At 43.1% G+C, this 11,496-nt stretch overlaps 1 long non-coding RNA gene across 1 annotated transcript; it reads left to right on the top strand.

Annotated features, from left to right (window-relative positions):
* Positions 1–6,965: 6,965 nt before the first annotated feature.
* On the top strand, positions 6,966–10,087 carry LOC118002394. Its single transcript, XR_004677688.1, has 2 exons — positions 6,966–8,802; positions 9,560–10,087. It is a non-coding gene; the product is annotated as an uncharacterized LOC118002394 (long non-coding RNA).
* Positions 10,088–11,496: the final 1,409 nt, after the last annotated feature.

Below are 11,496 nucleotides of genomic sequence, written 5' to 3'. Positions count from 1 at the left end.
TTCTTTGTTCTTTGGGTGTTGAGTTTGCTGAGTTCTTTATAGATTTTAGATACTAGCCCTTTATCTGATATGTCATTTGCAAATATCTTCTCCCATTCTGTCGGTTGTCTTTTGGTTTTGTTGACTGTTTCCTTTGCTTTGCAAAAGCTTTTTATCTTGATGAAGTCCCAATAGTTCATTTTTGCCCTTGCTTCCCTTGCCTTTGGCGATGTTTCTAGGAAGAAGTTGCTTCGGCTGAGGTCAAAGAGGTTGCTGCCTGTGTTCTCCTTTAGGATTTGGATGGACTCCTGTCTCACATTGAGGTCTTTCAGCCATTTGGAGTCTATTTTTGTGTGTGGTGTAAGGAAATGGTCCAGTTTCATTCTTCTGCATGTGGCTATCCAATTTTCCCAACACCATTTGTTGAAGAGACTGTCTTTGTTCCATTGGACATTCTTTCCTGCTTTGTCAAAGATGAGTTGACCATAGAGTTGAGGGTCCATTTCTGGGCTCTCTATTCTGTTCCATCGATCTATGTGTCTGTTTTTGTGCCAGTACCATACTGTCTTGATGATGACCGCTTTGTAATAGAGCTGGAAGTCTGGAACTGTGATGCCGCCAGCTTTGCTTTTCTTTTTCAACATTCCTCTGGCTATGCGGGGTCTTTTCTGGTTCCATACAAATTTTAGGATTATTTGTTCCATTTCTTTGAAAAAAGTGGATGGTATTTTGATGGGGATTGCATTGAATGTGTCGATTGCTCTAGGTAGCATTGACATCTTCACAATATTTGTTTTTCCAATCCATGAGCATGGAACGTTTTTCCATTTCTTTGTGTCTTCCTCAATTTCTTTCATGAATATTTTATAGTTTTCTGAGTACAGAGCCTTTGTCTCTTTGGTTAGATTTATTCCTAGGTATCTTACGGTTTTGGGTGCAATTGTAAATGGGATCGACTCCTTAATTTCTCTTTCTTCTGTCTTGTTGTTGGTGTATAGGAATGCCACTGACTTCTGTGCATTGATTTTAGATCCTGCCACTTTACTGAATTCCTGTATGAGTTCTAGCAGTTTTGGGGTGGAGTCTTTGGGGTTTTCCACATAAAGTATCATATCATCTGCAAAGAGTGAGAGTTTGACTTCTTCTTTGCCAATTTGGATGCCTTTGATTTCTTTTTGTTGTCTGATTGCTGTGGCTAGGACTTCCAATACTATGTTGAATAACAGTGGTGATAGTGGACATCCCTGCCACGTTCCTGACCTTAGGGGGAAAGCTCTCAGTTTTTCCCCATTGAGAATGATCTTCGCTGTAGGTTTTTCATAGATGGCTTTTATGATATTGAGGTATGTACCCTCTATGCCTATACTCTGAAGTTTTGATCAAGAAAGGATGCTGTACTTTGTCAAATGCTTTTTCTGCATCTATTGAGAGGATCATATGATTCTTGTTCTTTCTTTTGTTAATGTATTGTATCATATTGATTGATTTGCGGATGTTGAACCAACCTTGCAGCCCAGGGATAAATCCCACTTGGTCGTGGTGAATAATCCTTTTAATGTACTGTTGGATCCTATTGGCTAGTATTTTGGTGAGAATTTTTGCATCCATGTTCATCAGGGATATTGGTCTGTAATTCTCCTTTTTGATGGGGTCTTTGTCTGGTTTTGGGATCAAGGTAATGCTGGCCTCATAAAATGAGTTTGGAAGTTTTCCTTCCATTTCTATTTTTTGGAACAGTTTCAGAAGAATAGGTATTAATTCTTCTTGAAATGTTGGGTAGAATTCCCCTGGGAAGCCATCTGGCCCTGGGCTTTTGTTTTTTGGGAGATTTTTAATGACTGCTTCAATTTCCTTAGTGGTTATAGGTCGGTTCAGGTTTTCTATTTCTTCCTGGTTCAGTTTTGGTAGTTGATACATCTCTAGGAATGCATCCATTTCTTCCAGGTTATCTAATTTGCCGGCATAGAGTTGCTCATAATATGTTCTTATAATTGTATTTCTTTGGTGTTGGTTGTGATCTCTCCTCTTTCATTCATGATTTTGTTGATTTGGGTCATTTCTCTTCTCTTTTTGATAAGTCTGGCCAGGGGTTTATCAATCTTGTTAATTCTTTCAAAGAACCAGCTCCTAGTTTCGTTGATCTGTTCTACTGTTCTTTTAGTTTCTATTTCATTGATTTCTGCTCTGATCTTTATTATTTCTCTCCTCCTGCTGGGTTTAGGCTTTATTTGCTGTTTTTTCTCCAGCTCCTTTAGGTGTAGGGTTAGGTTGTGTACTTGAGACCTTTCTTGTTTCTTGAGAAAGGCTTGTATTGCTATATACTTTCCTCTTAGGACTGCCTTTGCTGCATCCCAAAGATTTTGAATAGTTGTGTTTTCATTTTCATTGGTTTCCATGTATTTTTTTAATTCTTCTTTAATTTCCTGGTTGACCCATTCATTCTTCAGTAGGATGCTCTTTAGCCTCCATGTATTTGAGTTCTTTCCGACTTTCCTCTTGTGGTTGAGTTCTAGTTTCAAAACATTGTGGTCTGAAAATAGGCAGGGAATGATCCCAATCTTTTGGTACCGGTTGAGACCTGATTTATGACCTAGGATGTGATCTATTCTGGAGAATGTTCCATGGGCACACAAGAAGAATGTGTATTCCGTTGCTTTGGGATGGAAAGTTCTGAATATGTCTGTGAAGTCCATTTGGTCCAGTGTGTCATTTAAAGTCTTTATTTCCTTGTTGATCTTTTGCTTAGACGATATGTCCATTTCAGTGAGGGGGGTGTTAAAGTCCCCCACTATTATTGTATTGTTGTCGATGTGTTTCTTTGCTTTTCTTATTAATTGCCTTATATAATTGGCTGCTCCCATGTTAGGGGCATAGATATTTACAATTGTTAGATCTTCTTGTTGGATAGATCCTTTAAGTAGGATATAATGTCCTTCCTCATCTCTTATTACAGTCTTTGGTTTAAAATCTAATTTGTCTGATATAAGGATTGCCACCCCAGCTTTCTTTTGGTGCCCATTAGCATGGTAAATGGTTTTCCATCCCCTCTCTTTCAATCTGGGGGTGTCTTTGGTTCTAAAATGAGTCTCTTGCAGACAGCATATCGATGGGTCTTGTTTTTGAATCCAGTCTGATAGCCTGTGTCTTTTGATTGGGGCATTGAGCCCATTTACATTCAGGGTAACTATTGAAAGATAGGAATTTAGTGCCATTGTATTGCCTGTAAGGTGACTGTTACCGTATATTGTCTGTGTTCCTTTCTGGTCTATGTTGCTTTTAGGGCCTCTCTTTGCTTAGAGGACCCCTTTCAAGATTTCCTGTAGGGCTGGTTTTGTGTTTGCAAATTCCTTTAGTTTTTGTTTGTCCTGGAAGCTTTTTATCTCTCCTTCAATTTTCAATGACAGCCTAGCTGGATATAGTATTCTTGGCTTCATATTTTTCTCATTTAGTGCTCTGAATATATCCTGCCAGTCCTTTCTGGCCTGCCAGGTCTCTGTGGATAGGTCTGTTGCCAATCTAATGTTTCTACCATTGTAGGTTACATATCTCTTCTCCCGAGCTGCTTTCAGGATTTTCTCTTTGTCAATGAGAATCGTAAGTTTTATTATTAGATGTCAGGGTGTTGACCTATTTTTATTGATTTTGAGAGGGGTTCTCTGTGCCTCCTGGATTTTGATGCCTGTTTCCTTCCCCAAATTAGGGAAGTTCTTTGCTATAATTTGCTCCATTATACCTTCTGCCCCTCTCTCTCTTTCTTCTTCTTCTGGGATCCCAATTATTCTAATGTTGTTTTGTCTTATCGTATCGCCTATCTTTTGAATTCTGCCCTCGTGATCCAGTAGTTGTTTATCTCTCTTTTTCTCAGCTTCTTTATTTTCCATCATTTGGTCTTCTATATTACTGATTCTCTCTTCTGCCTCATTTATCCTAGCAGTTAGCGCCCCCATTTTTGATTGCACCTCATTAATAGCCTTTTTGATTTCTACTTGGTTAGATTTTAGTTCTTTTACTTCTCCAGAAAGGGTTTATCTAATAACTTCCATATTTTTTTCAAGCCCAGCTAGTATCTTTAAAGTGATGATTCTGAACTCTAGATCTGACATCGTACTAATGTCCGTATTGAGTAGGTCCCTGGCAGTCGGTACTACCTCTTGTTCTTTTTGTTGAGATGATTTTCTCCGTCTTGTCATTTTGTGCAGAGGAAAATAGATTAATGAGAGAACAAAATGCTAGCAGAGTAACAATGGCCCCAGAAAATATACTCTAAACAAATCAGAAAAGACCTGAAGCAGTGGAAAAAGAAATGGAAAGAGAGAAAAAAGAAAAAGAAAAAAAAGAAAAAGATAAAGATAAAAACAAACAAAAACAAACAAAACAAAACAACAACAACAACAACAAAAAAACCAGAATGTGATCAAATATGATCAGGCTGGTATATAGATCAGTGCCACACACTAGATTTGGGGTGTATTTTGGTCTTTTAGAAGAAAGTGCCTCCCAAAATTTTAAAGAAAGAAAAACTTATATATGTACAAAAATAAGTGTTGATATGATGAAGGGATGGAATATGACTGTAAAGATGGAAATTATAAAAAATTTTATAAAAGGAATTGATAAGAAGTTGTTTGAAAAAAGAAGAGAGGATTTAAAAAAAGAAAAAAGAAAAAAAAAGGGAGAGAATGTGATCAGGCAGGGGAATAGAAAACACCATATACTAGAGATTTAGGGTATATTTTAATCTGTTAGAAGAAACTATCTCAAAATTTTAAAGAGAGAACAACTTATATATATATATGCCAAAAATAGGGGTAACTACTATGAAGGGATAGAATATGACTCTAAAAATGAAAAATAAAAATGTTTTTTTTTAAAAAAAGGGATTGATAAGATGTTGGTTGAAAAAGGGAAAAAGAAAAATTCAAAAAAAAAAAAAGAAAAAAAGACAGTTAAAAAAAATTAACTTTGAAAGACTAAAGAATCATGGTAAAAAAGCCATGAATTCTATGTGCAGTATTCCCCTAGCGCTGGAGTTCTGCCATTCTCATTGATCGGTAAACTTGGTCTTGGCTGGCTGTTCTCGCTGATCTTCTGGGGAGGGGCGTGTTGCCGTGGTTTCCAAATGTCTCTGCCGGAGGCGGAATTGCCCCGCCCTTGCCCCCTCCCGGCTAAGGAATCTGCTCGGGTTTGCTCTCCGGGGCTTTTGTTCCCTGCGAGCTTTCCGTACAGCTTTGGAGGCGGAGAGTGAAAATGGCGGCCTCCCAATCTCTGCCCCGGAGGAGCCGAGAACTCGGGCCCCGCTCCTCAGTGAGCCCCCAGAGAAAAGCCGTCAGTCACTCCCGTCTCCCCGGTCTCCGGCCGCACTCCGTGCTCACCCGGCCTGTGACCGCGCGTTTCTATCTCTGGCACCCGACTGTGTGTGGAGTCTCCAAACCCAGCAGATCCCTGCGGTGCACTCCCGCGCGGCTCCTCCCGAGGAAGGAAGGTGAGTCTCCCTGGATCTGCCACTTGTTGGGTCCCTGCTGGAGGAGCAGTGGCCCGACTGGGCCGCGGATCACGGTTTATGGCCACCCCGAGCTGAGAGCCCGCGCCTGGGCTCCGCCTCTGCAGCCGGCTTCCCTGCTCCGATCCCTGGGAGCTCTGCCACACTCAGGCACTCCCGGTCTTTCTGTGACCCCGAGGGTCCTGAGACCACACTGTCCCGGAGGGTTCCACCCCCCACTTAGCCACCAGAGTGACGTCCCTCGGCGGAGCAGACTTTTAAAAGTTCCGACTTTGTGCTCCGCGGCTCTATCACTCGCCAGAAGGGCCGACGGAGGCCCCTCCCCCGCCGTCTATCCTCCCGAATATCGCCTCGGATTCACTTCTCTGCACGTCCTACCTTCCAGAAAGTGCTCGCTTTTCTGTTCAGAGAGGTGTTGCTCTTCTTTTCTTCGATCTCCTGTTGAGTTTGTAGGTGTTCAGAATGGTTTGGTCCCTATCCAGCTGAATTCCTGAGAGGAGACGAAATCCAGGTCTCCTACTCCTCCGCCATCTTGTTCCGCCCCAGGCCTTGAATCTTCATAGGGTTTCTCTCCCACTCTTGGGAGTACATTTGTTGTACCAATACCAGCAACATATTCACCAATTCTGGCTCACCCTGCTTGAATAATTATATGTCATCAATATGATGGAACCAAGTGAGGTTTTGTGGAATGTCCAGAAGGCCCATGTCCAGGGGGTGCTGGAGCTGCCTCCTATTGTTTCATGAAAGGAGCACCTGGGTGGCTCAGTGGGTTAAGCATCTGCCTTCAGCTCAGGTCATGATCCCAGGGTCCTGGGATGGGTCCCCTCGTTGGGCTCCCTGCTCAGTGGTGAGTCTGCTTCTCCCTCTCCCTCTGCCACTCCGTCCCCACCTCCCCACCTCCCCATGCTCTCTCTCTCTGTCAAATAAATACATAAAATCTTTGAAAAAAAATATCATGAGAGCTGTTAGATTTTCAGGCATTTTGCAAACCAGTTGTTAAATACAGCTATTAAAAATAAGTCATTATAAATTTATAAGTTATATTAAAAGCAGAGATAATATTTAAAACTGATCATTTCCTAGCTATTTTACTATATTCTGTGATTTTTTTTTTTTACTTTTATTTGCATTTATTTTATGCAGAATTTACTACCAGGCCATAAACTTTTGTTTCTTCAGTTTCTTCTGGGATATCTTTTTCTTCTGTGCAACCTCCCCTTCTGGTTTAGGAACAATCTGCTCTTTTTCAGTAAGGATCATCTCAGTGTGGCAGGGATAGCTCACGTGTGGGTGAATCCGACCATGAACCCGGTAAGTTCTGTGTCGCATCTTGGGGTTTTGTTCACCTGGATGTGCTCAATGGCCAGAGAATCTACATCTAAACCCTTAAGCTCAGGATTACTCTCTTCATTTTTAAGCATGTGCAGTAAAAATCAGCACTCTTTTTGGGCCACCAGCCCTGTGTCCAGCCCCACTGTTTGGCCAGGGCACACCTCCCAACTCCACCATTGTAGCCAGGGAGTGGTGCACGCTGCTTTTGCAATGTGACATCCTTCAGATACTTGGTGGCTTTCCAGATATGCATATTTTTGATGGCCTGGGCAGTTTCAGGTGTGTTCCTAAAGTGAACACAAAGATTCGAACCTCTTGATTGGCATGATTTTGTAGGGTTATCTGGGTCAAGTGAATAGTGAAATATTTCCAGAGATCACCTCAGGCTGCTTATGGGAAGAGCTATATTTTATGCTAAACTGTGCTTATTGACATCTATTGTGTCTGTATGATTAAAAAAAAATACTATGATATACTGCGTGGGGGTGTGTTACCATGTACAGCTCTCCAAATCTGCATTTTCAGTAAAGTCACGCTGGCAGGTTAAAATTGGGTATGGTAGAAATATTCCCTCTACAGAAATCAGCAAATAGGACAGACCACACTTTTCTGCCTGTAGTACCAGCACACGCTGTCCACGTCCCTTTGGACCACGTTATGATGCCAGAGTTATGATACAGTAACATAAACGTACAGTTTTACACACACCATGTAGATGCAAACTGCTTCTTGTCCTCCATCCTGATAGTATTTGAAAACACATTCACCAGTACCCAAGAGCCATGTAACCGAGCCCCAAACCATGTTAATCAGGCATGAAAGCTGTAGTTAGGACAACTACCTGGTTGCATTTCTGGTGGCTCATTGTCTTCTTCCAGGATCTGGTCGGGTGTTTGTAGTGACCAGAGTGGTCAATGAAGTGGACAGGATAGGAACAACCACCTCCTGCATCAATCTGCACCATTTCCTTTGGATTGTGATATTGCTCTGGACTTAGTGTCTTTGTGGAGAAGGGAGTACAGATTTGGGACTCCCCCTCAGCATCCTCCTACCATATCACTTACTCCACTGGCCCAAGAACCAATGTGGGGATTCTGCCAAGCACCAGGTGTATGCATTCCAATTACACATTCAGGAACTATGAAAATGACTACCAGGTAGGTCCATGGACCTCACAGAGCCACTGTGATTTGGACCAGGGCCAGGGTGCCATTGATTAGCTGACCCCATGAGCCCCTACTGCAATGGAGGACAGGCATGTTAATGACTCAGCTATGTTGTATGAGCCTTAGACTGTTCCAGCCCTAAGGTTTTGTAATTCTGTGCTGTTGCAGTCAGGTCCAACTCAGACAGAAGTCGATGGAACAGAAGGAAGTTGAGTACTTTAAAAAATGGGATCCTACATGATTGGATCAGAGGCTTGGGGGAATATCTAGAAGCCTGGGGGAGTCTCTGGAGTGGTAGGGAGGAGACCACCTTGTTATTCCTGACAGAAAGAAGCAGTGGGGGACCTCTTTACCTACCACAGGGATAGCAAATGCTGGCATGGTTCCTCTAGATAGTCCCCTGCCTCTGTACAACAATCAGGGACTAATTGTCTGTGGACTGTGGGACCCTAAGGTCTTAATAAAATTAATGAGCTTTGTCTCCATAGGATGGGAGTTATGCAATCCCTCCCTCTAGCATCAGATCAACCCTTCTAATCCCTGTGCCCCTGAAACAACCTACCTTCTTCCCAGCCCGAGGGCAAATGCTGTTCACAAGCAGGAGCCTCTGACCTCTGGGGCCTCACCTTCCCTGCAGGGACGTGGTGCGCTGAGGTTGGCGTGCAGCCCCTGCAACCAGCCCACTTAGGTTCAAATATCAGCTCTCGTGCTCACTGACTGTACTGTCTGAGACAAGGGATTTAATCTTTCTCTGCTTCAGATTCTCTACATCAAAGGGAGAGGGTGCACAGAGTTGTTGTGTGGGTGATCAGAGGCTTGCTGGTAAGTGTTTGGCGACCAGTTTGGTTGGGGGAAATACAGCCCCCGATTGAAGGGCTAGCCAAGTTCTGTGGCGTAAATATTCCTACAATGGCTGGTCCAAGCTACCAATAGTTTAATTCTCTCTCACAAAAGTCCCCAAAATTTAACAGTCAGGAGCTAGTATGAGCCAACTCCAGCACATCCCATGTCCCTGTGCCTAGAGAAGCATTGATTCTGCAACAGACAAATACAAAGACTTCTAAGGGATGGAGACTTCTAAGGGATTCACCTCAATCAAGCATGTTAATTAATGACAATAACAGCATTATCTGGAGGCAAAAGTTCTAGGGCTCAGTGGTTGGAAGTAAGGACCACAAATCAGCCAAACATCATCATCAGGACCCTACTTCCCTTCTACTATGGGTGTGGAGACTCTTCAGGCATACTGTACGAGGTGTAGGAGTCTCAGGATCTACACTGAGAATCCACTGGTTGAGGCCATGGCCCTGGCTGGTGAGAGAGCTCATGTCCCCAGTCTCAGAAGTAGTTGGTGGCCTCATCTCTCTGGGCTAAGGGATGGCCAGTGCCTCTATAAACATCCAGAAAGAGTGGGAAAAGGCTAGACAGGAAAGGATCATCTAAGTTTTGTGCCCTGCTAAGGCCTCAGTCTCCCCTTTTGCAATAACCGATAATTCATACTTCACAGGATTTGTTTGTGAATGTAATGAAATAATGTAATTTGAACTTTAAAGTGTTATTATTTTTATTCCACTTGTAGAAGAAGAGTGAAGAAACTAGAGTGGGGGTGGAATTGAGTGCCCAGTGCTCTTGGATGTTACCTCTGGAGTTTCTGCTGAGTCTTCGAGGTGCCCTTCTCCTTTCAGGTAACCTGGATGGGGAGGACCATGCTGCAGAGCCAACAGTGGAGGATGTTTCCCTCCTAAAGTTCATGCTGGGCACCTTCCCAGGGTGTCTGACTGTCCAGCTGATCTTAAAGCGCTGGGCTAACCAGTTGGAGATCTGTGCCCTGGTCCTGAGGGCACAGAAGTTCTACTTCCTGGTGGGCTACAGTGAGACTCTGCTGTCCCACTTTTACAAATGTCCTGTCCATCTGCACCTCCAGACTGTGCCCTCCAAGGTCATGTATACATACATCTAAGACAGTCACCTTTTCTGCATCAGGCTCTAGCCTGCGAAGGACAGAACCATGTGGAAAGAAGTGAAGTAGAAATGGGGAAATACATCCCCTCACTGTCTCGAGGATTCCTTTTCAAAGCTGCTGTTGAATAAATAGACCTTCCGTGTTGTCTTGTCTCTTGGTTTGTCTTTCCTCCTTAGAGAAGAGAACTAGAGTAGGGTTTCTTTGAGGATGCTCCAAGGCTCCCCAAAAGGTTGCCAGTTGTTTGAAGTTTGGGTAATAGCTACAGTGCAATGAGTCTCTTGTCACTTTACCAGGAACTTTACCTGGAGTTCTTTGTTTTTTCTCAAAGTGGAAGAATCCATTTTTGGTCATTATAAAATAATCAACATTAATTTTTAAAAATTTTAAATAGTTTGGACATGTGTCAAGTCAACCATGAACATTTCTTGTAATTTTTCCACAGAGAACTACTGTGAACAGTTTCTTTTATTTCCAGATGTACTTTTTCCCTCTAGAAATACCTTAATGGATACTCATTGCTTAATAAATAAGCTTTCAATTGAACACCTACTGTAGGCCACAGATTCTTCTGAGTGCTTGGAATCCATCAATGGACAAAACATTCTGTTCCAAGATCTCTGCCTTCGTGACACTTGTATCCCCATGGAGGTCGGCAGGGAGGGTTAGGCAGCACTGAGGACTCCAAGCAGGTGAGCTCAGTGCAGGAGAGCATTTTAGGAGGTGGCATCTGCAAAAGCTGCATGTGGTGCTGGGTGGTGGGGAAGGGCTTGCTGACCAACTTCGCTGTGACACTTGACCCTCACCTTGACCATGACCCTGTTCCACTTAACCCTGAACCTCAACCTCACACACCCTAATTCCAACTCTGAACTTGACTTATTACCCTGACTCTGATTCTACCCTAAGCTTTACCCTCATTCTAACAGTAATGCTCTCCCTAATCCTACCCACAACTTGACCTTCACTCAACCTCACTCTTACCTGAGGGTCTCACCTGGACCCTCCCCTGATCATGTCTGACTCTGACACTGATGTTGACTACATCCCTCACATAACCCTGATTTTCAGTAAGAACTTCACACTGAAAATATCCTAATGCTATCTGACCCTTACCATGACCCTGACTGTGACCTTATCCTAACTCTAACCCTGAGGCTTGCTTTGACTCTGACCATAATCCTCACCCAGACTCTCATCATGACCTTGACCATAAAACTGACAGTCATCTAAATTTGACCCTAGCCCTGATCTTCCTTTAGGTTCAAATATCAGCTCTGATATTTGATAAACCAGACTCTGATTTTGATCCCAAAATGCAACCGTCACCCAGACTCTGTTCCTCACACAGATCTGAGCCTACTCTTAACCCTGGTCTTGACCCTGATTCTAACACTCAACAACCCTGGATTGATGTGACTGATTGTCATTCAGGCCCTGAGACACCCTCACACCTTGCTGACAAAACTCAACCTTAACCTGACCCTTGTGACCTTCACTCTGTCACCGACCCTTATCCTGGACTTTATGTGAATTTAACCCTCACCCTCTTCTTG

The sequence above is a fragment of the Mirounga leonina genome, unplaced genomic scaffold (assembly GCF_011800145.1).
Source record: "Mirounga leonina isolate KUSES-001 unplaced genomic scaffold, KU_Mleo_1.0 Mir_100240, whole genome shotgun sequence".
In the NCBI taxonomy this organism is placed as follows: Eukaryota; Metazoa; Chordata; class Mammalia; order Carnivora; family Phocidae; genus Mirounga; species Mirounga leonina.
The sequence above is the reverse complement of the archived record's forward strand: the minus strand, read 5'-3'. Positions and strand labels throughout refer to the sequence as shown.